The following is a 23,464-nucleotide window of genomic DNA, read 5'->3' as shown; positions in this document are numbered from 1 at the left end:
AGAACTCTTCTGGAGAAAGGTAAACTGAGGTAGATATGATGCTTCAGGATGCCCAGGGGTGGAGTGGGAGGGGGACAATCCTGCTGCCTCGAGGGCCGGAGGGAGGCCCTGCATTACCCAGTCCTGCCCTCCTCTGAAGCTTCCAGTGTCCCATCCTGTCACTTCAAAGATGCCAGCATCACCTTTACCCCTGATGTGACGAGTTCCATTCTCTGACAGAGCATGTGCTAATTTTTAAAAAATTAATTTAAACTTTTATTTATTTCTTTTAAAGATTTTATTTATTTGTCAGAGAGAGAGAGAGAGAGAGCACAAGCAGGGGGAGTGGCAGAGGGAGAAGCCAGCTCCCTGCCGAGCAGGGAGCCCGATGCGGGGCTCCATCCCAGGACCCTGGGATCACGACCTGAGCCGAAGGCAGACACTTAACCGACTGAGCCACCCAGGTATCCCTGTCTCTCTCGTTTTTAAAAAGGGAATACTTCATGTTCTTCACCTGCTTACCTGAAAAATTCAGTCCCAGGTGCAAGACTATGGTGTGTGAGCAAGGCTTTCCACCCCATCTCACCTGGATTACAGGACACGTCCCAGGGGGCGCTGTCACCAAGAAGCCTCTTGTCTGCATCCAGCATCACTACTGAACACCGGGGTGGGGGCGGGAGGTGGTTCATTTCAACACATCGCTGTGATTTTTAAAATGAGGATGCGAGCCTCTGGTTTTTGATCCTCATGTCCATTTAGCTTGATGTCCTCCTAACTGTGGCCACTTGGCCTTTTACCTGAATGGTGCTTTAATATATTTTGTAAGGCATCAATTATTTCTGCAGGCAATTTTATTCACTGATTCATTTACTCACCAAGTATTTATTGAGCAGATACCTTGTACCAGGAACAGTGAGGGGCCTGGGGATCTAGCAGAAAATAAAACAGACACCCCAAAGGTGGTTTTCTCCTCCCCCCACTTTGTAATTGAGTTGTCATTACGTTTACAGCATTTCTTCTTGCCTTCATGTTTGCATTCTGCAGCTGCATTTGACACCGTGAGAAGGTGACGGCTTTAGAGCCCGGCAGACGGGGCCCAGAATTGTCCCTCTGCTCCTGGGTCTTCCGTGGGTGCCACGGGGTGGCTGCCTGCCTGTCTGCACATGCCAGGTGCCTCACCAGTGAGACTGGTCGGTGAATTACTTATTTGAATGAATAACACATGAGCCCTTTGCATTTCACAAATCAGCTCATGTTAGTGCAGATTCATCACACTGTGTTTGGCTTATCAGATACTTAAGCGAGATGCCTCCATTTCTAAGGCAACAGTGTCCTGGTCCCTCCACCCCGAGGCTGCTGCTTCGGGTCCTCCCCTGTCCACTCCCGGACTCAGCATCATCAGGTAAAGGGAAAACACACACTTTGGGGCATTGTCCACTGAGCCCTGACTGCTTAGGAGAAGGGAGGCGAAGGACTAGGTTTTGGGGTGAAAGGGACAGTGCGGGAGCAGCAGGTAAACCACCCACTAAGGCCCAAGGCCTGGTTTCTGTTTGTCTCCATTTCAGAGCAGAACTCCCGCCATGAATTTTCCTGAGGCCCGTCCTCACTCTTAAAAGGGCTGACATTCAGACAGCCTGGCATTCTCACATTTGCATTTGCTGATTTAGAATAGAAAAAGATGTATATATTTAAAAAGGAAAAAAACAGAATGTGGTTGTTCTAGCTGTGATTACACAGCCAAAACCATTTTTCCCCCCTGTATGGCTGGGGCTCCATCACTTGGCTCCCCCAGTAGATGGAAAGCGTTTTTGTGAACTTGAACTGGCTTGCTTAATTTGCTGCACCAATGCAATTTCGCAAGCACCTGGTTCTATATAGGTAACTGGGGTTCCAGTTCCTATTTTATATCAAATTGTCAGGAACGAAAAATAGGTGAAAGCTTGCTCCCGCAAGAATTACTTTACTCACTTTGAATTGATAGGTATTTATTATTATTTTTTTAGGTTTACATGTTCTGATGATACAAGCAATATATACCCACTTTTCAAACTATGAAAATCAGCGAAGCATCAAGAAAAAGGTAAAATATCTCATATAATCTTACCCAGGATTTGCATTCTTACCAGTTTTATTCGGGGCTTTCTTAAGCCACTTCATCTTACCCTCTCTCTCTCTTTTTTAAAGATTTTATTTTATTTATTTGACAGAGAGAGACACAGCGAGAGAGGGAACACAAGCAGGGGGGAGTAGCAGAGGGAGAGGGAGAAGCAGGCTTCCCGCGGAGCAGGGAGCCCGATGCGGGGCTTGATCCCAGGACCCTGGGACCATGACCTGAGCTGACTGAGCCACTCAGGTCCCCCCTCCCATCTCTTTAGAGTAAAAATTCTCCACCTTTTTCTGCCTTGGAAGTCTTCTGAGTGCATTTGTCATCTCTCTTAGGATGTACTTGCTGTTGATGTTCTTGTGTGACACTGGGGCCTTTCCTGCAGAGGTGAGCTTTAAGCTACGGCTATGTGGAACCTACCCCAGATTCCCAGGGAAGGCAGACCTTGTTAAAAAAGACATTCAGGGCAGCTCCAAGGATGGAGGGGAGGGACGGACAAGGACCTGGGAGGACACACCCATAATAACAGTTGGGGTCTCCGTGAGGCAAGCCCTGATCTAAGTGCTTGATGGGAATGAACTGGATCGCCTGGCAGGTGCTATGATTGCCCTACTGCAGGAACCATGGGGCGGGTGTGAGGATGGCTGAGCACCCAGGGGGACCTCCTGTTATAGGCTGTGGCTGGCCGGGCTGATGCCCAGCCTATGTACCCTGGGATCGGCCACTCTTGTATGGTACCTGATAGTCATTTAATGTCTAAATCTATGTTGCTGTTAAATATCATCAATAATTAATGGTATTTTAGGAAATGTTGTTCCTAAAGAGGAACATCCCAAAGTCACCTCAGCCTGGGACACACAGTACAGTGGGAAAGGACAGTCTTGCTGGCTGGGCTTGTCGGGCTGTGAGTCGGCAGCTGCGTGGGTGAGACCTCTGCCTGTGTGTATGAAAGCCCTTAGTGTTCAAGTCTCTGTGTTCTCAGTGTCTCGACTTAACCCTCCCCACTGTTGTGAGAGTCCATCCACTTTTACCCATAGATGTGTAAGGTTAGGACTTTCTGCCTATTCGTCCCTGTAACCCTAGCTTGCACCTGACACCTGGTAGGTGCCCAGTAAAGGTTGTGAAAAGAATACATGAAGGAATGCTATTTTATATTTGATGGTTTGAGAAAATGCTTGTGGCTTCATTTTAAATTAAACACAAGAGGGGCGCCTGGGTAGCTCAGATGGTTGAGCACCTGCCTTTGGCTCAGGTCATGATCTCCATGGGATTAGGCCCTGCATTGGGCTCCTTGCTTAGTAAGGAGTCTTCTTCTCCCCCTCCCGCTGCTGCTCCCCTCTGCTTGTGTTCTCTCTCTCCAATGAATAAATAAAATCTTAAAAAAAATAAAATTAAACAAAAGATAGAAAATTGATTCTGTTAAAAACCCAAAATTGCCCTCCCCCATGTTTGCACACACACCCCTGCAGTAGCTGGAACACCAAAATGTTCACTGTGCTTGTCTACTGATGGTCAGTAAGTCTAGGCATAATTTAAACATTTTTAAAAATAATTTTTAGTATTTTCCAAAATACCATCAGTATGTATGTATTGCCCTTATCACATGATAAATCAACCTAAACAGAAAATCAAATACTGGACATTTTCTTTTCTGTATAAAATAGAGAGTCACAAAAATTAAATAAATAGTGGAGAAGAGCTGGACCCTCATGGGTCGGGAGTACCTGGCCCAGAATGTGCACGTACAAGACCTGGTGGTTGGAGGTGACGTAGGGGAAGAATCAAGATATTTATTTGGATTTTGGCAGCATCGAAAATAGGCCCAGGTGACTTCCCGCCGCATGGCCCGGTCATGTGCTCTGCACACACGATTCCTGCAGGTTTGGTTCTTTATTGTGCAGTACCAGGTTCTCAGTGCAACGTAACTAACCATAGGCTGGGCCTCTGAGCCACCATCCATCCAGAGTGGAGATGTAAGGCAGAAATCAAGCTGGGCTATGAAGTCTCTAAACACTGAGGAAAAACCACCCTTGTCAGGTATATTCATGCATGGCGGCAACGGGACCACACCTGAGACTAGCCTCTGTGCGTAACATGGCTGAGAAAGGACCATAAAATGGAATTCTTTGATTCCTCTGGCTAATTTCCAACCTTCGTTCAGAACTGCATCATGGAGTGAGCCAGACTGGCTGGAGTCTGCCTCAGGCCCATGGGTTGCGGTGTCACCAGCTGCAGAACTTTGGTGTGAGGGCCTCGGTTCTTTGCACAGATGCCAGTCACACCTTGCAAGGTTGCTACGAGTTGGTGAAGGCTCAACACACAATGGCTTTCTTATTTCCTTTTTCTTCCAGGATAGAGCTGGTATCTAAGTTTAAGGGATTTCTTTATACCCTACTCCTCTGCTTTCCTTCATATTGAAATTCTTTATCCATTTTTTTTCATAAAGATTATTCCTTTCTCTTAATATGTGTCTTTTTGGGTTTAGGGATAGCCACACAGAATTTTCTGGATTAGCTATTTCTTTTAAGAGATGAAAATCTCACGTTAAGTTACATTTATTGAATACCTACTATGTGCCTTTTCTACATGTATACCAGTGAGAAATACAAAAGAATTGGAAGATGATGCTTTTCAAAAAGGAGTTTACCTTCTTATTTTTCCTACCATAGGGCCTAAAATTAATATCATTTCAATAAATTCTTTGTTTCAGTATAACCTTGTCTATAACTATTGCTACCATCACCACCATGACCACCACCACCACCAATCATCTCCACCACCACGATCACCACTACCATCAACATCACCATCATCACCACCACCATCATCTCTACCACCACCATCACCATGATCACCACCATCATCTCCACCACCACCATCACCATCATCACCATTATCACCACGATCATCTCCATCACCACCATCACCATCATTACCCTCATCATCATCACCACCACCATCACCATCATCATCACCACCATCACCATCATCACTACCACCATCACCATCATCACCACCACCACCATCATCATCACCACCATCACCAACATCACCATCATCACCACCATCATCACCATTATCACCACCATCACCACTACCATCAACATCACCATCATACCACCACCATCACCATCATCATTATCACCACCATCATTATCACCACCATCACCACCACCACCATCACCACCATCATCATCATCTCCACCATCACCATCTCCACCACCACCATCATCATCTCCATCATCAGCTCCACCATCACCATCTCCACCACCACCATCACCACCATCACCATCTCCACCATCACCATCACCACTACCATCATCACCACCATTATCTCCACCACGACCATCGGCATTATCACCCCCCACTCCAGCCTCCATCACCACCTCCACCACCACCACCACCACTATTTGCCATAGCTGCCACTTTTGCCATCATTGTCACTACCATCACCTCCATCACTACCGCCATCACCACTGCCACCAATGGCACCACCACCACTAACAACACCGTCACCGCCCTCACTCCACATGTGGACAAGACTTCACAGCAAAGTTTTCCAAACTGCACCTGCAAAGCCCTCAGACTCTGATGAACCCCTGAAGGGTGGAGCAGAATTGGGGTATGAAGGGCACTAAGGACATGGGGCTCTGGGCTCATCCTCCTTCCACTTGTGCATCCATCTCAGGCACCCTCATTATTTGCCTTGCATTTTAGGGTTCCTCACAAAATTCCACCTGAAGAGTTCTAGACTTTAAAAACAATTTTAAATTATGGCACACAGAAACACAGTAGATTTGTTTATCATGAGAGAGCAGGGTCACCTTGGATGGTGGTGGGGAGAAGACAGGACTCCATGGTCTTAGGCTGGCATCAGACAAGGCAGCTGGAGGAAGTGAAAGGGGACGAGAAAACCAGAAGGCAGCAAGGTCAAACACTGCTTTTGTTTCCAGGGTATATTCTGGGTGAGATTAGGTTAATCTGAGTTTAGGAAGAACAGCTGGGGAGGCTGGGAAGTCTTCCTGCAGACTCAGTGTGATGACAAAAATTTTCTTCCAGTCTGTAGCCCATTGCCCCATCACTCCACTTGATGCCAGGCCAAGGCAGGCTTTTCTGGGAGGGTTTCTCTGTTGGCACTCCCTTCTGGCACATCTTATCTTTGGGGTCAGTGGCGTGAGTCTTCTCTCTTTTGGAGAGTAAGTGTTGGAGAGCCTTATTGGATAATTCCTTCCCTTGAAATTTTACTTTCTGGGGGGAAAATATATACTCCCATTAGACATGAAACATGTTTTTTTTTTTTTTTTAAATCCAGCACAGAAACAGATCTGAGGCTTACAAATAGTCTCAGCACGGATGACAAATCCTTCATTATTACCCAACAATTATTTCTTGCACTGCTGTGTCAGACATGGAAACTCCGCGAGGCCAGGTTGGCATTCCTCACATTCCTGACGCTAGCTGAAGTTTTCTTTCTTTTTCTGCTCTGAGGAGCAGCTAGATGCGCATAGGGTGAGGATGGGGAAGTAGAGGCAAGAGAGGGATATATAATGGAGAGAACCAGGCTTCAAAGCCTGCTTCTGGGGTATGAGCTCACATGCCTGCAGGCAGGTGGGTAGTGGTTGTGAGCACCTCCGAGGGCTAACTGTGAGGCAGAGGGAACTAGGGGAATGAAGAGCTCATGCCCATCTCAGTGGAAAAAAACCACTCAGCTCCAGTTAGTCTTTGCCACAGGAAAATGAGGCCTATTGTTGTCAGATTTTCTGCAAAAGCTAGAATCAGAATTTTTAAAGTGCAGAAATGCCTGATTTTAAGACCAGTTGTAAATTGACCACTTACAACTTTTAAAAAATTATCGTACTGTGCAGGTCAAATGAGCACATTTGGGAATAGTATCTGACCTCCAGATATCTGGTTGGCTTTCTTTGTTGAAGGATTTCTCATCTCCAAGTGAAGGAGCAGAAAACATGTCAGAGTATCTATGTCTAAAGAGGATTTGGTTGGTGAAGATCTATTTTTCCCACTAGCAAACCTTAAAGAATCTGTCGAGGAGCAGCCCTGGTCTGACAAGGTTTTGAAGGGCGAATGTTCAAGCCCTTTTCCCCAGAGGCAGAAAGCAATTTGTGTTCAGACTATAGGCTGTGAGCTGGGGGCACCTGTATTTTACTCGTCACCAATGCTAATTGCCCCTGCCCCAGTCACCTGTTAACTACCTGTAAAATTAGAGAAATGGGTTGGGTGTGGGCATTTCAGGATTTGTGTGTATCCGTGTGTGTTTAATATTCTTACTCAAAACTCAAAGGCCAGAGAATGAAGCAAATGAGTGAAGAGCTTCTGCAGCTGAGGCGGGGGGGAGAGAGCGCAGGAAGGGTCTGCAGCTTCAAACTGCCTCCCCCCAAGGGCTATGGACAGGCTTGTCAGTCCCTGGCCTCTCTCTTCCAGAATCTTCACTCTGAGTCCATTTTTCCTCATGCTCTTCCAAGAGCCAAGCTTTTGGGGACAAAATGTGGGCAGATGCCTTTAAAAAACAGGACTCAGCCAGGGCAGGTTCTCACTTAAAAAGTAGAGTGAAAAATCCAGACCTCGAGGCAAATCATCTCCAAAGGTAAAGCATATTTTTCTGGTGAGTTCCCACTTCCGGTAAGCAGAGAAATACAGCCTAAGAAAACATGCAAGAATGGGAGACAGGGTCTTGAAGGAGGCACGGGTCCAGGTACTGTTTGGCCATCATTCGTTAGGGAAGATCCCAAGTTCAGTCCTTAGGGCGTTGATGGAAAGAATGAGATGGATTATGTCCTGCCTGCAAATCAGGCCCTGGGGAGTGACGGTGGTGTTCCGTCTAGTCCCTCCCGCTGTGCATGTGGCTCTCACAAGGAGCAGCGACCACTGACATTGATGGGAAGCGTGAAGATGAACGTTGTGAGGACCAGCGAGGACCAGCGAGGACCAGCGGAGGGAGAGAGCGTTTGGCGTGAGTTCAGTGTGCGCACGCGCCCTGCTTGTTATTCACGAACATGCGCATTTGCGGTGTTACAAATGGCAACTGGCCTTTGCTCGCTCTTCCTCAACCTCTGAACTGTCGTAATAGTGAGGATGAGAACAGCTATGTGTAACGCTGCAGGTGGATTCCTTCATTGAATCTTCATGATGACCCTCGGAGCAAATCATTTGAGGACACCCTCCCCCCCCCGCCCCCGCTCCCCCCAGGATGACGCAGCCGCAGAGGCGGGAGGAGGAGATGGGAGTCTCCAGCGCGGCCTGTGGCCCAGGCTGGGCTCAAAGTCATGGATGCTCCTGAGAAGCCAGTTCCTGCTTACCCTACTGGTGAGTAGTATTTGTGGAGGTGTCCTCTTGGCGTCCTTGTCCTGAGTAGCGCCTACAGAATCCTCGCTTCCTAAGGGGTGAATGCAGACATGAAATGTGGCCCCCGGTGGGCTTCCGGGGTGGCTGCTGGCCCGCAGTTCCCTGCGGCCTCCCTGTCCTCGTTGCTGGTCCTGGGAGGGTCTGTGGTTCGCTCCCATCAGGGCTGACGCCCGCAGAGGTTCCTGGTTTGTCCTGTCCGTTCCAACTTCTCTGGCAGATTCTGGGTTGACTCAGAAGCTGAGTGTCAGGGCTGTAAACCCCAACAGTCACCTGATTGCCCCTCGCTATGGACTGGATGTTTGTGTCCTCTCCAAATGCTTGCAGTGAAGCCTAAACTCCCAGTGCCATGGTATGAGGACGTCAGGCCTGTGGAAAATGATTAGGTCATGAGGGTGGAGCCCTCATGAATGGGATTAGTGCCCTTTTAAGAAGAGACACAGAGACATGATTTTGCTCTCTTTCCAGCTTGTGAGGATATGGCGAGGAGACAGCCATCTGCAAACCAGGGAGAGTATGCTCACTAGATACCAGATCTGCTCCCAAACTGTGAGAAATACATTTCTGTTGCATAAGCCACGCAGTCTGTGGTATTCTGTTATAGTAGCTTCAGTGGGCTTAGGACACCCTGGTCTCCATTCTGCCGGAGAGAAATGCAAACGTAGGTCCACCTTTTGCTTTCCATGGGCTCTCTGGGACCTTATCACTTTCAGAGCTGCAGGAGGTAGCTGTGGCTTCTCCAGCACCAAAACCTAGGGGAAAGAGGAGTAGGTGCTGGGTGAGAGGGCCCGAGTCCTCCCCAGGGCTCCTGGGGAACCACAGTGTGGCCGGGAAGTCAGGGAAAGAAGAAGCTCCAGACAGGGCAGGAGGAGCTCCAGAAAGGAAGCCAGAGGGCAGCCAGAGGGCGGCAGAACCTTGGTGGTTCAAGGCCTCACTCTGGCCTGGAGTTGGGGCCCAGGTGGGACACTATGGGTACCTTCCAGCCACTGTGTCTGTGGTTCAAAGCTGGTCTGTTGCTCTCAGACGTTTTCTCTGGCCAAAACCACATACTGGTTTTCACAAATGAAACAAAGCGAGGCTTAGAAATTATTATCCCCAAGAAAAGAAGTTTGATCTTCCCTCTTCCATTCCTTCAGCCACCCTCCCCAAATGAGCACCATCTCCTGCTCTGTGATTTTCTTTGGCAGAGTGCATGTCCCCACAGGGGCCCTCAGCACTTTTGAGTTGTGATGGGTTTGGAGATCACCTCTTTCAATTCCCTTCTTTCATAGAGGGGACCTTGAAGACTGGCAGGGCAGGGGACTGACCAAGGCCACACTGAGTTACTGGGGAGAGGAGCCAAGGTGTTTGAGTCAGGCCCCCAGCTGCGGTCATGGCTGTACTATTTACTAATTACGTCATCTCGGGAAAATCACCTGACCTTTCTAAAATTTGCTTCTCTCAATCGTAAAATGGGAATAATCATGGCATCTACCTGAGCATTTTGGTGAGGATTGAATAGGTAAAAGCAAGTTCAGTGCTTAGCACCCTGCTTGGAATAGTGACAGTTCTTATTTGGCTCTTCTTACTGGTTTAAGTGTTGTACTCCGTTAAACCACTGGTTACTCCTGTTTATGGGTTTATGACTCAAACAAATATTTATTAGGTTCATACTATGCATCCAGTGATTTGGCCAAACACATGACAAATTGAAGGCCTCAGCCTGACCCCTGGAGACTTGAAGTTTCCACCTGGAGATGGTGGTTGAAGAGATGGCAGGGTGGGTGGCTTGAGTGGAGAGGGGCAAGAATGAGCTGGACCTCAGGGATGGGGAGGTGCCAGGGAAGGAGTGATCCTCGCATCCGGAGAGTCAGGAAAAGGAATGGAACAAGAAGGCAGGAGAGAGAGTTGAGATGCAGGGTGAGGAGCTCAGGAGTCTGAGGAGTGAGTGGAATAATGGGCTTGCTGCCCATTGACCTTGACTCTTATTGACCTCATAAGGGAGAATATTGGCAGGAAGGTGCCGGGGGAGGGAAGAAGCTGACACTGACATGTAGGTGTCTCCTCACATCACTGGGTCAAGATCTGTTGTGTTATCTCAAGGGAACCAGGCAGGGTGGGGCTTGCCTCTGAGCTTACACCCTAGATGGGCACCCGAGAACGCATGGCGGTGGCTTTGTGCTCTTGGGGGTAAGAAGCCTAGCTCGACCGCTCACTCGCTGTGTGGTCCCAAGTAATCTCTTTGGAGCCTTTGAACCCCAGTTTCCTCATCTGTAAACTGGGTCACTGATAGCACTGGTTTCCTAGGCTGCTGAAAGGAGCAAGTGGGGAAATGCATGGAAATGACCCCGGCCCAGGCGGGTTTCAGTGTTCTCATATTTAATAAGGGAGATCACAATAGCTTTTCTGCTCTGGAAAGAAAACAGAAAGGACTATGTATGTGAAAGTCATTTGGAAGTGTAACCTTGCAGTGCAGTATTTTTGTTGGAGGAACCTTCAGTTCAGTTTGTTGGGGAGATGGAGGGAGCATTAGGGACATGGGGAATTTTATGTGTTGAATTAGGAGAACAAGATAGAGAATCTCATGCTGGGTTTCTTAAAAAAAAAAAAAAAAGGTCTTAAATAAAGCTGTGTGTTTTCCTAACAGATTTGTGGAAAGAACACAAAATCCCCCATCACTGGCCTCTAGTTTCAGGAGAGAAAGGGAAACTTCATTTAAGGGGCCTGCTGACTGCATCAACAACGTGTGGGTAACATCAGTGAGAGAGGAAGGGAAGTGTCCAGGGCACACTAAGGTTTCAGAATGGGAGCAGGCTTCCTGGGTCTCTAATGCATTACCGATGTGTGCTCATCTTGAAGGTAATCCATTAAACATTTGTGAACAATGATGCTAGCAGTGATGGTCAGCACCCATACTGCTGAACAGAGGTTCACATGTGTTCTGCCCATCATGTTATTGATGATGGGTCTTTTCACAGTTGTGTTAGATTGTCTGCCCCTTAGTACTAACATTAGCCATTTAACACCCCTCTCTTAACCATCTGGTACCCTGTTGAACACAACCAGGAAGTATCCGAGCTGGAGAAGGTGTGAAGTTGCGTGGTGGTTGTTATTGCATGGAAAGACAGGTGTATGATCAGAGAAACTGCTGAAGGAGAGGCTCAGATGTGGGATGGAGACACTTCATCCAGGGGCTGGAAAGGCTGGAGGGCACGTCCATTCCAAAACAAATTCTCTGACACCAACTGAGTGTCCTACAGTTCAATCTGACATTACACAGAATTAGTGCAGACCCTACAGGTTCAAGGGCTCAGTTCCGTGGGACTGCCCACCATTTCAGACACCAGTCACAAGTCCCAGCTTGCCAGGCTGCTCACAGTTCTGTCTGACTTGGCTACGGTTTGGGGGTTCCCACGGTTCCATAATTTGCTAGAATGACTCACATTGCATTGCCCAGCAAAGTGCTATACTTACAATCACCATTTTATTATAAAGGATACAAGTGGTCAGCCAGATGAAGAGATGCATAGGGCAGCAAGGTTTAGGGGTGGGGGTGGGGAGGTAGAAGGCAGTGGTGGCAGGGGCAGAAGTGTCTGTCCTAGGGGAATCAAGGTGCACCACCCTCCCAGTACATCGATGTGTTCACCAACCAGGAAGCTCCTTGAGACCCGTCAATGTATCAGGTTCCATCTAGAATTTCATTATGTAGGCACACCTGATTAAATCATTAGCAGGAGATTGGACTCAATCTCCAGCCCTTCCCTGGAGATGGGAGATGGGACCAAGAGTCCTAACTCTAATCATGTGCCAGGCAAGGCGCCGGCCTTTCAGAGTCTTGTCTTGTCTTTTTAAAAAGATTTTATTTATTTATTTGACAGAGAGAGACACAGTGAGAGAGGGAACACAAGCAGGGGGAGCAGGAGAGGGAGAAGCAGGCTCCTCGCTGAGCAGGGAGCCCTGATGCGGGGCTCGATCCTGGGAGCCCGGGATCCTGACCTGAGCCGAAGGCAGACGCTTAACCACCTGAGCCACCCAGGTGTCCCCAGAACCTGGCAGTCTTTATTGGCATGGTGAGGATGGTGACAGAACCTGACTGTGAGGGTTGTTATTCCAAATTTGATAGATAAGACCGGTGAGGGCTTTATATATTCCCCGGCACTGCAGGAGCTCAAGAAATGGCAGGATTCAGGGTGGTGGCGGTGAGGGCATAGGGTACGGATGACGCCAACACCGTCTTGTTGATGCATCTCCACCAGAGTCCTGAAAGGTCTAAGAGAGTAGAGTTAAGACAAATAACTTGGTCAACATTTGGAATTTGTTGTCTTGAGAGAAGGTCTTGGTTAAAAATCTAAATAGTTTGGACATTGATGAGGATGATCACCAGCACTAAGACAGCCCTCACTGCCAATTGGGGAAGCAAGGGTACTTTAAGGGTTGTCTCCATAAGCTTTTGGTCCTTCTGTAAATACTTCACGTCCAGCACTGTGAGTGAAATACCCTAGTCTCAATAGCCCATGGGCTTGATCTTGATGGCCTTTCTTAAGTTACTATAATTGTCTTGATTACATTCACTATTTCTCAGTAAGAGACACGAGCTCTGAAAATACTTTGCCATATTTCGTTCTTAGGAAGTTGAATTGTAGTTGTGATCAGAAACATCTCTTGGACATAGAGTGTGTGTCAGGTTGAACCAGGTTTTCTCTCACTTCATCCTCACCTGGACAGTGTCACTGCTGAGACCTTTGGCAAAGGAGCCTTCGCACAGCCTGGTCAACAGAGAGGGTAAGGGTATAAGGAGGTGCGGCCCCTAACCCCTGCCGCACCTGGGCATGCCCTTGCAAAACAAATGTCCAATTTCTGGGCTCTGGTTCCTCATTGTAAGCTGAGAGGGTTCAACCAGAGGGCATGTATTCTTTTGTTTTCCAGTTTTCTCCTCCGTGAAATGGATGATCCCCCCGCTTCCAACCAGTGACACTGTTTACTGAGCATTTACTACATGCCAGGCCTGTGTCAGCACTTTTCACACCCAGTCTCATTTCTCCCTGGCAACAACTCAAAGAATTAACACCTTTAAATTATGCTTGTTTGCCAGATGAGGAAAGTGAGCCTCAGAGACTGAGTGACTTTTTCAGGGTCTCTCAGCTGGTCACTGGGGAGCTGGGTTGGAATCCAGTTGTGCCTGAGTCCACTGAATGAGAGAGAGCAAGCTAAGGAAGAGTTAGAGGGGGCTCGGCTTCATTAACAACTGAAGACTGATGTAGGGATGCCCCAATGGAAAGGTCAGGCTTGATATGGTATAAGACATACAGAAAGCTTTAAAAAAAAAAAAAAGGGAGCATGAGAGAGAGAAAGACCCCCCAGTCTTTAGGATAAGAGGCACACCACCTCCCTTGCCTGGCTCAGGGCTGGCCATGGGCATCCTGGTCATTGTCTGCCCAGGAATAATGGATGGTCCCATAGTAACTTGGGAGCCATACTGACAGCCCGAGAAGAAACCATTTAGACCTTTGCCCTGTAGCTGATAATAAAATAAAGAAACATTCAAAGAAGGTGACACAGAACAGAAGTAAGAACCACGGCAAGGTTATCCTGAGAAAAACAGAGCAGGTTTGTCTGTTGGTCGTGGGAGGACTGAGCCCTAAAGATTGCTAACCTGCTCTCTGCGTGGCTTGGCTGCCAGAATTATCTTGAAGGCAGGAGGGAGGAGAAGGAGCAGGGAATTGAAACCATTTGGTCTGAGGGCTGAGATTGTGTTTTGCGGATTTGGCAGAGAAATTTTCAGCCATTACTTTTATTAACCCTTACTCAGAAAACAAAGGGCAAACTGCTTGTGTGTGTTGTCCTTCTCTGGGGAGACCGAGGCGGCAGGCAAGGAGCAGGGACTCATGCATACATTTCCTTGACTTTTTAGTAGATGGCAGTATTGTGTCACCTCGACTAGAAGTTAGGCTAAATGTGCAGGTGTCGCACAAATAGTAGGACATCGTCCTTCCTAATTTTGCCTCTTGAGTGGCTTACTTCCCCATCTCATGTTTTCCTAACATGGTACCCCGACCCTGTCCCCTGACATTATCCACCTGCTTGCCAATGATAAACATGAATCCAGCCAGAAATGGTTGTCCTCGCAGGCTCTCTATGAGGGTCTGGGTCAGAGCTGGCCTACACCATGCGGAAATTTGAGTGCCTTCCTGGAGGTGGGCGGCCCTAACATCTCTGCACTGGGGAGAGCCCGAGCCCAGTGCTGGGGCAGTGGTAACCCCAGAAGCACATCGCTGTGTGGTTGGTAGCAGCTTAAAAAAACTAATAAAACAGGGGCGCCTGGGTGGCTCAGTCAGTTAAGCATCTGCCTTCGGCTCAGGTCATGATCCCAGGGTCCTGGGATGGAGCCCCATATTGGGCTCCCTGCTCAGCAGGAGCCTGCTTCTCCCTCTCCTCCAGGCTTGTGCTCTCTCTCGCTATCTCTGTCACTATGTGTCTGTCTCTCAAATAAATAAATAAACTCGTTCAAACAAACCGACAAACAAAACTAATAAAATAATAAAGTCCCAGAGCAACTCTGGGGAGAGTGATTTATCCATAGCACTATAGATAAGCATTAATAGAAAGAGGGAAAAGCTCAGGCGTCTTTTTCTTAAAAAAAGAATTTTATCTTTGATAATATTTGTAGACCTCTTCACCAACTGAAGAGCATAGGCATTTGAGGGGCTTGGAACATTCCTTTAAGAATCATATGAGTTGCATCCTTCGATTTTTTTTTTTTCTCTTCTGGTAGAAAACTCTTAACAACCTTATATATTTTGTAGCATATATTGATCAGATTTAGGGAAAAAAACTCAAAACCATTCTGTTAGGTTGACTGACTTCGCTTTCCTTCCTTAAAAAAAAAAAAAAAAAAAAAGAATGGAAGTTTTCCTCCCCAAAGTTGGGGCAAAATAGAATCAAAAGGTTGATGGCAGTTCAGCGAGACAGCCAGTGACAAATGGGAGGTCCGTGGCTGACAGCCAGCGTCTGCTTGGGAAGAAACAGCAGATGCCATGAAGTGGCACCCTTGCACCCTGGGCGCTCCCAGAATAAAGCAGAGTGGTCTGGGGCTCTTGCCAAGGGTGAGTAGAGAGCACATCTGTGCATGTTCTGGGCCTTATTTTCTTTTCCTGAAGCTTAAGAGTTAGCTGCACCTTTACTGACAAAGAATCACTGAAACATCATTTTTGAACAAAAATAAGTACCAGAAGTGTGGTTTCCCTTTTTGGAGACTGTGCTAGTGCAGGTGGGAGTGCAGGGTAAGGGTTGAGCCGGTGCAGGGTTGTTAATAGAAGCATCCCCAGGGCAGGTTCTGGTCATATCTCCCCAACATGTAAGAGTGGTGTCTGTTCTAGTCACTGAGAGAGGCTCATTATGCTAATTGATTTAAATCACACCACAACCCAGTCAGTTGATCTAACTAGACAGGTTTATAGGTGAGAAAAAGGAGGCTCAGAAAGGCTGAGCAACCTTTGAGGTCACCCAGCTGTGAGCAGTAAAGCTGAGAATAGGCTAAGGCAGTCTCTCTGCTCCCTGGGCTGCTGGTCAGCTTGCGCAGAGCTCCCACCCACCACTCCCCTGCTTCTAAGGCAGGGCCTTCAGTGACACTGTCTGAGGGCAGGCAGTCCAAGCAGATACCTATCTCTCTGGGTTATGTTTCCACAGTTGCTCAGAGAACTGGATGTACGTCTTGGGTGTGGACAGTAACTGGCAAAGATGAGAATGTGATTTGCTTTCCTTTCCAAGGCTCAGAAGTCAGGGTAGCTAGAACGTTACAAGTGTGGGTGGCAGGCATCAGGCTCTAACTAGATTAGGGGCTTGGAAACTCTGTAGCAGTATGTGTGCATCAGGATGAAGTACCAGGATTGATAGAACCATGTATTAGAAATCAGAACCCTTGTTTTATGTCTTGCATTGTTTTGGACAGCATTTTTCACTTACACAGAATTCTGTGTTGCAATGGTTGAGATGTGAAATTTCGTAGACACGATCTGGAGAGGACTATGAATGTGCACCGACAGTGGAGACCCATCTTCCCTTCACTGGGAAGGCAGTCCTTGAGACAGCAGTGTCACGACAGGCAGAGCATCACCAGCCCCACACACTCAGCGATCATTTTATCCCTTTTTATTTCCTTACTGTCCCAGTGCCATTGAGGACTTTCAGCTTGGCATAAGAAGCAGCAATTCCCTTGCGGCAATGCATTTTGAGGGAGTTGTTTCCGTTAGTTGCAAATTAAGGGTGACTGTGGGTGACTTGGGAGTGGCATTAATGGATGGTGAGCTAGAAACTAACAGGATTACCAACCACAACGGAGCCGATCTCGAACGTGTTCCAAACTGTGCTTTCACTTCTTTACCGCTGTTGAAAGCTGGTCTCTTAGAAATCCCCATAAATGATAAAGGTAGGTCTCTTTTGGAGAAGAAGCAGCTATGCCCGAATGCAGACTATCCCAGCTTGGAGCAGTTCCGGGTCTGGTGACTGAGGGTGGGGTCCCTGGGCCACTTTACCTCTGTGTTCCCACATTCCAGCCTTCAGAAGCAAGGAATGCTCACTTGAACCCCCACCGTCAGCCCGTTTCTGGAATGCTCCGGAGAAAGAGGAAGGAGGAGGGCTTCCGGACAGGACCAGTTAGGGGGACAGTTCTACGTGATGATGACGAGCTGCTTCTGGAGGCAGATGCAGAGCTGCTTCAGGAGCTGGTGGCGTCACTGACCGGCGAGTCACCATCCCACGGGCACCGCCTGGAGTAGTGGTGAGAGACCCAACACAAGCGATTCTTCCTACCTACCTTCTTACCTCATTCTTCAGTCGGCCTCAAGAAGTTCTCCCTGAAAACCCTCTTCTAAAGCTGGTGGTAATTCAGTTTTATAGAACAAAGAGCAGGACTTGTGGCTGGGACTGAATAAAACTTTTTAAAGCCAATGTGCACCATTTGAGAACAGCATCACTTATAGGTGGTGAAATTTTGTGTTTGTGGTCATTTCCACAAGAAGTGTGACATTAGTCGGACACCCCCAGGAGGAATCAGAGGGAACTGCAACATCTTCCTCTACAACTCATATTTTGTCCTCTGTGCATGGGTTACATGCCCTGGCTTGCAAGCCCTGAGGAACATTTCTCCAGAAATGAACCTGGTGGTGCAGAAGCTGAGCTTGGGCATCTGTAGAGGTGGTGTGCACCTGTGTTATCAGGAGGTGGAAGAGTCAGATCCCAGCTCCACTAGTAGTTAGTGCTGAAAGCTTGGCAACATGCCTACTTTTGTACCTCAATATTCTCATCTGTAAATTGGGGATAATGATGGTAAACTATGCTTCATAGGCTTCCTGGGGGGATTACGTAAGTGAATAACACATACAAAGTGTGGGGAACACTGCCTGACACGGGGTGCACACTCAGCTGTGCTCCTTAGGAGTGCTGCCTGCCGAAGAGGTGGTGATCCCAAGCAGCCACAGAATCGTGTGCTGGAGTTTTGGTGTGGCTCACTTGTCTTCTGAAAGCTGTCTAGTATTTCCCCCTGGTCATCCTCAGAGACACTTTGAGTCAATTCTGTGTATGCACATTCCTTCCTTTCGTGCTATCAGAAAGAAAGGAGCTGGATACGGTTCAAAACCATGGGGAGGAGGCAAATGAGATAAGGTTTTCCATGTGGATGGAGTCAGGACTTCAAAATGGTCTGTCTCTGATCCTCAGGGAAGCAGCTGCTCTATCTCAGCGGGACCGGCCTGGGATCCCTGCCGCAAAGCTGATGAGAGGGGAATCTTGGTCTTGCCTTCTGACTTCGCTCGTGGGTTCTGCTCAGCCTCACTCTCACCTGCACTTCTTTCTGCTCACGCTCCTCCTGGCGGTGTCTGGATGGCCTCTCCAGGGCTTTTCTGGTGAACCTTACAGGTTAAGTAGAACATGCGAGGGGAACCGTGTGTGCCGCATGCGAAATTACTGCAGAGGCAACACACCCCCCTCCAGATAGAGACGTTGAGCCTTACCAGCCCCCGGTATGCTCCCTTCGTGTCTCCTCCCAAACATCACCTCCTGCAGAGGTTACCACCAGTCCCAACTTCTCTCACGACAGATGGATGGGCCTGTTTTATTACATTCTCGGTAACTGGAACTGTGCAGTTTTGAGCTTGGCTTCTTTGGCTTAATGCTCGGTGAGATTCCTCTGCGTTGTCAACAGTGGCAGTTCTCTCTTTCCCGTTGCTGTCTAGAGCGCCACTGTATACATTTCTCATGTAGTCTTCTTATTCATTCGTTCATTCTCCTTCGATGGACACTTGAGTTCTTTTCGGTTTTGGGCTATCATGAATAATGGTGCCATGAGCATATCTTTTGGCAAATATATGTAGGCATCTCTGTTGGGTAAGACTGGAATTGATAGGTCACAAGGTATGCTTACCTTCAGCTTCAGTGAATGTTGCCTAATGGTTGTTCAGATGGTTCAACACATTCTACCCCCACTAGCAGTATATGAGCTTTCCTTTGCAGAACGTCCTCACCAGCACTTGGTACTATTAGTGTACTTTTGAACCGTGTGTAGTGGTATCTCATTGTGGCTTCAGCTTGCATTTCTCTGATGATTAAGCCTTTGTGCCTTTTTAGATGTGTGTGGGCCATTTGGATGTCTCCTTTCATGAAGTGCCTGTTTACATTATTTGCTTAACTTTTAAGTTGGGTTGTTAGTCTTTATCTATCTGATCATAAGATTTTCTTTGTATGTCCTGGGTATGAGTCCTTTGCCAAATATATTTGCTACAGCTATACCTTCTGCTGTGTGGTTTGCTTTTTCACTTTGTAGTGCAATCTTATAGAAACTTTATTGTTCTACCTTTCTCATTTGGGTTTACAATGCTACTGGAATTGTTGAGTTTATTTCTGGAATCTCAGTTCTAGTTCATTGATCGTTGTTTCTGTATGCCTGTTCCCTAGGCCGGTACCACACTGTCTTGATTACTGTGTCTTTTTGTAGGGTCATGTAGATTTTGAAATCTGAAAGTGTGAGCCCTCCAAACTTGTCCTTCTTTTTCAAGATTGTGTTGGCTACTTGGGGTCTTTTTGTAATTCCTGATGAGTTTGAGGATCAATTTGTCTGTTTCTGGAAAAAGGCAGTTGGAATTTTGATAGGAATCACATTGAATCTGTAAATGAACTTGGGGAGCATTGCAGTGTTAACAGCATTAGGTCTTACTATCCACGAACACGGGGTATCTTTCCGTTATTTCGATCTTTAGTGTTGTCCAAGGAAGTATCAGAGTTTTCCAAGTTCAAGTTTTATGCTTTTTTGGTTATTTTTTTCTTTTGTAGTTTTTCTTTTCAATACTATTGTAAATGGGATTATTTTCTTAATTTCAGTTTTGATTTGTTCATTGTTGGTATATAAAAATACAACTGCTTTTTGAGTATCAATTGTGTATCCTATAATTCTGCTGGACTTGTTCATTAGCTTATAATAGATTTTGTTGTTGATTCTTTAGGATTTATATAAGATCATGTCACCTGCAGATACATACAGTTTTCCTTCTTTTCCAGTAGAAGGAAATTCTTTCTTTATAAGATTTACTTGATTTTCTTGACTAAAGGCTTCCTGGATTATTGTAAGCCTTTGGTTAATTTCCAGAGTTCTGAAAAAGTTGATTTTGAGAAATTTTGCCAGCTTTTTGGTTGCTTTTATGGAGGGGCAAACTTTCGAGGTTCTTACTCATCCATTTTTGCAGATGTCACCTCAGGCTTTTAACTAGAACATTTGTTTTATTTCCATCTTATATAACATGGCCATCTTATAATTTGTTCTCTCTTTGTGTCATCTGTTTTATGTTTCTTTTCCTCTCCCTTCTTGCCTCCTTTTGTATGAATCAAATATTTTATCCAATTTCCCCCTTTCCATTAGTCTGTTAGTTTTATATTCTTGGCCTTTTACACTTGAATATAAATGAATATTTTTATTATTTCTCAGACAATGTTATTACCTTAAAACACTTTAATTCTCTTTACCCCTCTCATGCCTATTACCGAATCAGGAGTTTTAATTCTACATATATTTTAGTTTCCATAAGTCATTATTTCATGTAATTAGTATTTGTTTACATTTACCCACATGTGTGCCTTCTTCCTTGCTCCTCTTTGTTTCTGTGGTTTTCTTTTTTGTTTTTGTAGGGGGAACATTTTCCTTCCGCTGAAGAATTTCCTTTAGTATTTCATTCATTGTGGGTTTTGTTTTGATGAACACTCTCCGGTTTCTGTTGTAGGGACTTGAGGTCTGAAAGTGTATTTATTGTGCCTTGAGCTTTGAAAAATATTTCTCTGGGTATAGAATTCTTGGTTGTAAGCTATTTTTTTTTTCTAGCACTTCAAAAATCATTCCATTGTTTCCATTAGAAAAGTCACTGTCGGTCTTCTTGTTCCTTTGAAAGTCCTACATCCTCCCCGCTCTGGCTGCTTTCAGAACCTTTTTGTCTTTGGTTTTCTGTAATTTTACTGTGGTAGACCATAGAAGATGCTGTCAGGGCTCCATAAGTTCTCCCTTGGATCCTGTCACCAGGAGGTGATTAGACTGAGATCAAAATAGAGACATATACCAAATGACAAAAGCATTGCAACACTTCTAATGAATAATAAGTTTGAAATAGCACCAATAAAGTTTATTTCCACGTGAACATTACATCCTGTAGTTCCAGAGACATAAAGAGCCAAGTCCAGTTCTTGCATATCATTAATGCTCTATGTTTCTGTCAATATTTCAGTAAGTGTTCCAGTGAACGAATGAATGGTTGGATGGAAGAATCAGACCTAACCGAGGATCAAGTTGCAGATAGGTGGGCTTCAGCTTTCAATCTGACAATCATCTGGTTTTCTTGTGCAGGTCCCTGAAACGCTCTGGGGACCATTTTCTTCACTTGTACAGGAGGGCATTGGGGTGGAGCCAGGTGTCTGGAAACAGAGTATCTCTGTGCACAGAGCTCTGCAGTCAGCCGTCTTGGTGGCTTCTCAGCTCGTCTGAGGGCTTCCAGAGAAAAGAGACTTGCCTCACCTGTAAGGTTTTCTCCACGATCTCCTCACGTCTGGGAGTAAGGAGACAGTGCTGGCTGAAAGTGTGAGCCAGGTCAGATCTCCTGTGCCCCCGCAGCTCTCAGTCAGCACCTGTGCCCAGCCAGATCCTCGTGTGTGGCCTTCTTCACCTCCCCACACTCCCCAGGGCCGGTGCCATGCCTGACACATGGCGGGCGCTCAGTGGGGCGTTCAGTGTGTCACATGAAGGAAGGAAATGATGTTACTATGTTGCTTCTGCGGCAGCAGGAGCTCCCCGGCCCAATTTTCTCATCAAGTGGGAACGTCTTTCTCTTCTAAAGAGGTAGTTGATACATGGTGGTGGGAAAGAGATTGCTTTGAAAAGAAAGGAGTGAGAACTGCTTCCTGGCTCTTGCTTGCATGTGAGCTGCTAATTTACGGGGAAAGGGAGGAAGGTGCTTGGCTCAGCTGCCCTCCTCTGCTTACACTCCTCCTCATCCCCTGTGCGCCCTGCTTTCCCTCTCTGGATACCAGGCTTCTCGTACTCAGAAGGCTGATGGGTTCCTGCGCCAGACGAAGGCCTGTGTGTTTGGGAGAGGGTTGTGTGCAGGTGTGGCCCTTGTCCGCTCCCCCAGCAGAGCTCTCCCAGGCCCTGGTTGGCAGCCCTCAGCAGCACCAGTTCCTCTTTCAGCTTCTTGCATTTTCCTTGTTCTGGGCCCCTGCCAGCCTGTGAGACCCTGTGTGCCCCATCTGCTCAGCCTACCTGGGGTGAACCGGTGGCTGGCTGTCACTCACTTCTCAAGTAAGAAGTCCTCTCTGTGGCAGCTGTTCCCTACATCCACCCTCCTCAAACTTGTTTTGTTTGTGGCAACGACAGTGTGGTTTTCAATCTCGTGTCTACCCCGTCCACCTGAGTGACCCTTGGTAATCAGTGACGAGGATCGTAACAACACCTACATGTGATTGTCTCTGGCCCCCGGCTTCAAATCTCGACCTCAGGGTCCACTGACTGAGGCATGTTAGGACAGAACTCTGTCTTGGCTTCTGTTTCTCCATCTGCATATAGGGGGCTTACACCACTGCTGGGAATGATAAGTGAGGTGGTACGTGTGACAGGCAGAGCAGGGTGTCAAACTCACGACATGGTGATGGCTGTTATTCTGACAGCCTCTGAGACATGGTACACATTTCACATCTCCTTCCTCCTTTCTTCCTGGCCTAGAGGTGTTTGGTCACAAGTCAGACTGTGATTTCTCTCTTTACTTCAGGAAGCAGGTAAGTGCAAAAGCCATTTCTTCTGATGCTTCCGCGGTTCCCCGCTGAGTTGCCAGCAGGGGCCTCATGGAAAAACCATGACACTCTTTCAGGAACTCTTTCCTAATTTGTTATTTGCTGGACTGAAAATTTCTTTGTTCCCGGGATTGCCCACATTTCACAAAAATTGGCAGATTTACTTCTTCTGTTTTTTTTTTTTTTTTTTAAGATTTTATTTATTTATTTGACAGAGAGAGACACAGCGAGAGAGCAAGCACAAGCAGGGGGAGTGGGAGAGGGAGAAGCAGGCTTCCCGCAGAGCAGGGAGCCTGATGTGGGGCTGGATCCCAGGACCCTGGGATCATGACCTGAGCCGAAGGCAAACACTTAATGACTGAGCCACCCAGGCACCCCGCAGATTTACTTCTTTTAAACAAAAAGAGATGTTTCCTTTGGAGACCAATGACAGCTTTCTGGCGGGGCCAGCATATGAGTCTTCATAGGAAATGAAGGTCCCTCCCAGGGTCGTGGTTGCTGTGTCATGGCTGCTTTCTGCAAAAGGAGGAAATAACACCAAATATGAAAAACAAAAAGTCATTGAGGGATTAACATAGGGTGAAACCCCTTTTGTAAGTCAGTAGATAACACTCTGAAAAACCTTGGTTTATTATAGTGATTGCCAATCCATTTCAGAATTCTGAGAATTAGTGGCAAAGAAATGTCAGAGCTTGTGCCTCCTTTGTGTCAGATCATGATGTTTGTGATGTT

The sequence above is a fragment of the Zalophus californianus genome, chromosome 8 (genome assembly GCF_009762305.2).
Source record: "Zalophus californianus isolate mZalCal1 chromosome 8, mZalCal1.pri.v2, whole genome shotgun sequence".
Lineage (NCBI taxonomy): Eukaryota > Metazoa > Chordata > Mammalia > Carnivora > Otariidae > Zalophus > Zalophus californianus.
This window is presented reverse-complemented; position numbering follows the sequence as displayed.